The sequence below is a fragment of the Danio rerio genome, chromosome 4 (genome assembly GCF_049306965.1).
Source record: "Danio rerio strain Tuebingen ecotype United States chromosome 4, GRCz12tu, whole genome shotgun sequence".
NCBI lineage: Eukaryota > Metazoa > Chordata > Actinopteri > Cypriniformes > Danionidae > Danio > Danio rerio.
The window spans coordinates 44,937,668-44,943,725 of record NC_133179.1 but is presented as its reverse complement, the minus strand read 5'-3'; the positions used below and the strand labels follow the sequence as shown (position 1 = coordinate 44,943,725).

The window sequence follows — 6,058 nt, the reverse complement described above, 5'->3', positions numbered from 1 at the left end:
ATGTCAGGATGCAGAAAATGCTGACAAGATGGACGTGATCTTTTAGAGTCTGGATGATCATGTCTCAAACCTGACCAGTAACCTGGCCTCTGTTCAAGATCAAAGCAAAAAATGTGAAAGAACAGCCAACTGCAGATTTTATTTATTTAATTTAAATAATTTATTTTATTTAATCTATCCTTTATCATGTGTTAAGTGTTTTTTGGAACCTACAGTTTCATTACATCAAAACCCAGAGTCAGCTTGGAAAATGGAAATTGGGACAAACATATGCTATTGGCCATTGAAAGAGTTTCAGATCAGAAAGCCACTCTCCCCTAATCTGAGGAAAAGGTGCAGTTTGGATTTGAATCTAGCACCTGCTGTTGCCAAGACAGGTGCTCTGGCCAACTTATGCCTGTTTCACACTGCAAGCGTCAGTTGCGCATGAGCAGAGTGTGCGCAGCGCGTGAAGAGAGCAGAAGCAACACGCAAGCGTTTGCCTTTCACACCAGGTGTCTGCGTGCAGCTCTTTGGCAGCTGCTGCAGAGATCAACCTATCTCTGTCTATTCTATCTAGTTACGTATGTGTCTCTATATTAGGGATGTGCGGAGCAGCCGGTATTTGTATTTGTATTTGTTGAGGGGGGAAAAGTATTTGTATTTGTATTCGAGTAAAATTCAAAATGGCGCAAAAATATATATTTTTTCTATTACACTTCTAATTTACGTTATAGTGAAAGTATTGTTTAATTATACCCATTATATAAATTATAGATATGCAATATTGGTTGTTGTTTTTGAACATGTGACAAGAAATGTCATTGAAAAGAAAATAACATAGAAGCCATTATCTCATCCATGGTTAAACCAACAACTAATAAAATACCATTGTGAATATTATGAACCCCACCACCACCGTTCTTGTTGAAGGACACTGAATAGACAGAATAAAAACAAATAATACTTCAAAAAACTGTTCTTCTTCTGAAAGAACTTCTTTCCAATGGACAGAATTCCAAAAACTAATATTAACTAAATCAATCTAAATAAAACCCTGCCTGGGAGATCTGGCAGAACAAAAGTATTCTATATAATACTAAAAGATACAGCCCTGCTATTATCATCTGCCAGCCACAAAAAAGACACAAAGTTTGTTTGTTTGTTTGTTTTATGTTTGAAACTGACTTGCTGGGGCAGAATGTGGCTGTGTTGATGCTTTTAGTGCATGTGATAATACATTACATAGAAGGTTGCGCGGTGCTCTGTTCAGTGAGAAGCGCTCTCTATGGCAAGCCTTTTTAGCATTTAAATCTTTGTTCTGACTCCATAAATATATTAGAGATATCTCTAATTATATTTTGACTAGTCATAATTATAATTCCACTACTCAGAATGACAATTAGACATATCTGCAATTACAATTGTACTAGTACGAAATCAGATGAATTTTGACTAGTAACAATTGTAATTTTTACTAGTCATAATACATTTAGAGATATCTTTAATTCATCATATTTAGAGATATTTACAAATATATTTGAAGATATCTCTAATTAATTTACTAAAAGTCTAATTACAGTTGTAGATATCTTGAATTGGATTTTTTACTAGTCAAAATTCATTTGGAGATATATCTAATTACAATTGTGACTAGTCAACTTATTTAGAGATATCTACAAATATTTTTCAATGGAAGTCAATGGAGGAATATGACTAGTCTATCATAATATATTTGCAGATATTTCCAATCTGACTAGTCGAATTATAATTATGACAAGTCAAAATATAATTAGAGATATCTCTAAATATATTTATGGATAGTCTGAACAAGGTTTAAATGCTAAAACGGCTTGCCATATGCTCTCACCCAGTAGCACAGTGGAGAGTTCTCTAGTTATATCCTTTCAGTCGTTTGATATGCAGTGACATGCAGTCAAATATTTCGCCAAACAGTCCTTAGGGATGCGGTGACACGCAGTCAGATATTTTACCGGACAGATCCGCCACTTTTGGCGCGCATAAACAATCATAAAGCTCTCGTGCTGCAGGAATGAGGAGGTCTGCTGAAGGCGCGCAGCTGACGTGCTGTGAGAGGTTTGCGTCTTTAATAAACTACGGCAGTTAGCGATCACCGAACAGTAAGAATGATTAATAAATCCATATGAAACAACCCCTTAAAAGTCACGTCTCGCTTTCAGTTTCGGGCTTTGGCGCGTTTTGCCTCTCTCTCTCTCTCACGCGGGCATGCACTGTGGTCTCATGAGGAAACGCTGCTTTTTGATATAGTGTTTTTCTTGCTTCCGAATACAAATAATTTTTCAAGTATTTGTTCGAATCAAGTATTCGTAAAAACACGCTATTCGTGCCTTTCCGAATACCGTATTGGGGTTCGGCTCCACCCTTACTCTATATACAAATACACTTTTTAAACTTTTCATCTGCACCAAGACTCGCGACAACTTCATCCTATGCTGCTTCTTTAACCTGCAAATGTTTATTTTTCAAATTTTATAGATCAAATAGTACTGTATGCTTCTCAAGCTCTATGAGAAGTGTCTACAGTCAGAAGACAATCGCCTGTGATATCATGTCGTTTGTTTTTTGATTGTCAGGTTGTTGTAGGCCTAGTTATAACAATATTTATACAATATAGTTATAATGATATTTATACATTGTTAGGACTGCGTTGTTTTGTTTGTGTTTGATTTTTGATTCTAGATTGGGGGCGTGCCTTCAGCGCACCTGATGCTGGTCAGCGCCCTTATTTAAACCCCGGTAGAGAGTTTGTCGGGGCCGCTGTCTATACACTTGGCAGTTCGCCAGAGCCGCGCTCCTATTTGGGCATTATGCTTTCTTTCGCATCCATACACTATCATTGACTACATTTACCGCATCCATTCATTTGCATTTCACACTGATTAAACATACTGATACTGATATTTTGATTATATAATTTAAATTGAGTTAAATAAATATTCTTTTTGATTATACTTCTCCTTGTCGTCTCCCTTATTATGTTACATCCTTGAGCCAGGTGTAACAACATGATCAAACTAGTGTTACTTTCTCTGCTTTAGTGATGTCCAGCGGCAGAATAACAGCTCGTTAATTCATGCTTGTGCAGTTGATGAGACGGAGAAAAGTAATTAATGTATGCACTTCTTTTACTTATTTTCGTGTTGTCAGGTTCACAGTGCAAACAGCTCCCGGTGGGAATAACTTGAGTGAACATAAAACAAAGCCGAAGCTCTGCTTGAGCTCACATCATCCAGCTTGCGTGTCGAACTACACTACCCACAATACACTTCGCTATGGACTACAACTCCCTTAAATATTCTATTTCCCCTCCTGAAACACTAGCGTGCAAATTAAGCTAAACTGATACTAAAATTGTTTTACATTTGGTTTTGTAGTTCGGGCCAAAATAATGTTTGTTGCCGTTTTTAATCGTTTAGGTTCATTTGATCGTGTAACCCTCGATACACAAATGTATTATAAGCTGTTAATCAATTGACCAGATGCTCAGAAGTCTAAATTTCTCCAAAGAGAGAGAAGATACAACAACAGTGAAGGACTCGAACACAGAGGTAAGAATAATAAAAGATTGTATTGTAAAACTTTCACAGAAATATAAAATAAAATTAATAATAAATATAAATAAAACAAATTCTAGGCTTGTTTCACACTCATCTAATGACCTCAATCTTATTTACACTCTCTAATAACACTTCTCTTTCTTCACTGGGTTTTTGGCTGTATCACTAATAAGGTAAGTTAATATTATGTTATTTTTCTGTTTTTCTATTGTTAAGGTCTAATATTATATTTTGGTTACTATTATAAACAATAATATAATACTAATATACTAATAACAATACTATATTAAAGGTTTTTAAGTGTAAGTTAATAATACAATACTAAAATTGTTTTATTATTCAATATATAATCAAGGTTTCCCTTCTTAAACCAATTAACTTCTCTCTATAAAGCTTCAAAAATTGCAACAAATGAACACTCCAATGAAACAATGTACAAATAAAATAAAAATGAAAATAAAACATTCACTTAAAACATTTCAAAATGTCCCAAAAGTCCAGTACAGGTGATGAACACTCAAAAAGATTCTTTTGCAAAACAACTAGGTTGCAAATTCAGTTCCAGAGATCCAGGATGTTGCACTTGTGAGTGTGTTGTAAATTTACACTCTTACCATGACGCTGAATAGGTTTCACTTTGTATCTTTCCAACAGGTGTATCCAAAAAATCCACTTAATGGGAGGCTCGCCAGTCCAACTCCACAATTAGACACGCACCGATGGAAGTTGAGACAATCCAAATCCAGAAAAGAGTTCACACTTCAATTAATTCAAATGCAGAGCTGATCACATTCAGCAACTGACTTCAATAGAACATCTCACCGATGAAAAACCAGAAGAAGATGCACAAGCAAACAAACAAAGGGGAGAAAAAAACCATTAGCATTTTACAGTGTATGCATTATCTCAGCTTAACACATTTGTAAATAAACAGCAACAATAAATGACCATGTATATGCTTCTCTCTGCTGAATTTCTGTGTTTTTCCTATTTCTTTCTCCTATTTGGCATTTTCTTTTTACAAATGACAGCATTTTACTTAAACTCTCTCACTTAAACTTTACACAATCACTTGTATAATACTGTGTATAATACTGTGTTTTTACTAGACCAAACAAATGGTTAATTGATGAAACACATTTTTGACACTAGTTTAAATCATGTTATAATGAAAAAAAAAAAAAAAAAACACGAACTCACCAAGGAAATCATTCAAAATCAAAGCGAAAAACCAGGAAAACTCCAGGTGGCACTCGTGTGCAGATTTCACTCACAGATACAAATCTTGTTTTTTTCTCTCAATCCTTCATTAAAAATATATGATAGAAATCATTTCAGCATCTTATTAATGGTCAATTTTCACAGTTAATACGCATTTAAAACATTAAAAGATATATATCTAATAGTTTTCTACTGTTATTAATATAACAACTTACATCTCTGCATTCCCTTGCAAACACTGAATCACCATAGCAATGGTAAACACAAGCTAACAGACAGAGATTTGTTATTGTTTGTAAATCTGATCTGCTGCTATAGTTGTAGTGAATTAGCAATAACATGTCATGAGGTAGTGTGACCGCTAGAGGGGTCCTTAGCTAATAAGAAGCCTTCCACTGAGAGTTCGACAGAGCAGTGTGTTGTTGTCCTAGCCGGATCCACAGCATGTTTTTGTGTGCAGCATCTGTTAAATAAACAGCCTCAAATTACATCCATCCTGCCTCCAGATTCTACTGCTTCATAGAATATTACATAATTGGCGACGAGGATTTAAGGAGTGGCGTGTCAGAGGACATAATTGATTGATTGCTGAGAAAGGCTGGAGTAAACAGATCGCTCGACATCACTGGCAGAGTATATCAGCGATTATCAAGACAAAATGACTTCATTGGTGGGGACGGTGAGTCCTTTTGATAATGCATCACAGTTATGGGATGAATATATCGAAATGCTCGAATATTTTTTCCAAGCCAATGGAATTGACAGTGCTGAGAAAAAGAAAGCGGTGCTGTTAAGTGGTGTTGGGGCATCGACATATAGTTTATTAAGAAGTTTGATCTCCCCTGAAAAGCCAGGAGACAAAACTTATGAGGAGCTGGTGACTGTGCTAAAGACTCATTACAATCCTAAGCCAAGTGAGATAGTGCAAAGATTTAAGTTTAACTCACGTACACGGAAAGATGGTGAGACTGTTGCTGATTTTGTGGCAGAACTGAAAAAGTTAGCACAGCACTGTGAGTATGGGTCTACACTCCCACAAATGCTGCGAGACAGACTCGTCTGTGGAGTGAACGACGACCGAATGCAGAGAAGGCTGCTATCGGAAGTGGAGCTAACTTTTGAAAAGGCACTGACAATCTGCCAGGCAATGGAGTCTGCAAACAAGAATGTGAGAGATTTGCATGGATTGTTAATGGAGGACACAGCACAAACCATGAAGTCATTTAAAGGACCGGCAGCAGTGCATAGAGTGTACACAT

General features: G+C 36.1%; 1 long non-coding RNA gene across 1 annotated transcript; it reads right to left on the bottom strand.

The window, feature by feature from the left end:
- Positions 1-3,887: 3,887 nt before the first annotated feature.
- LOC141381726 (uncharacterized) lies at positions 3,888-5,049 on the bottom strand. The gene is made up of 3 exons (XR_012402370.1): positions 5,015-5,049; positions 4,779-4,882; positions 3,888-4,395 (listed from the first exon to the last, which is right to left on the bottom strand). It is a non-coding gene; the product is annotated as an uncharacterized lncRNA (long non-coding RNA).
- Between the last annotated feature and the right edge of the window lie 1,009 nt (positions 5,050-6,058).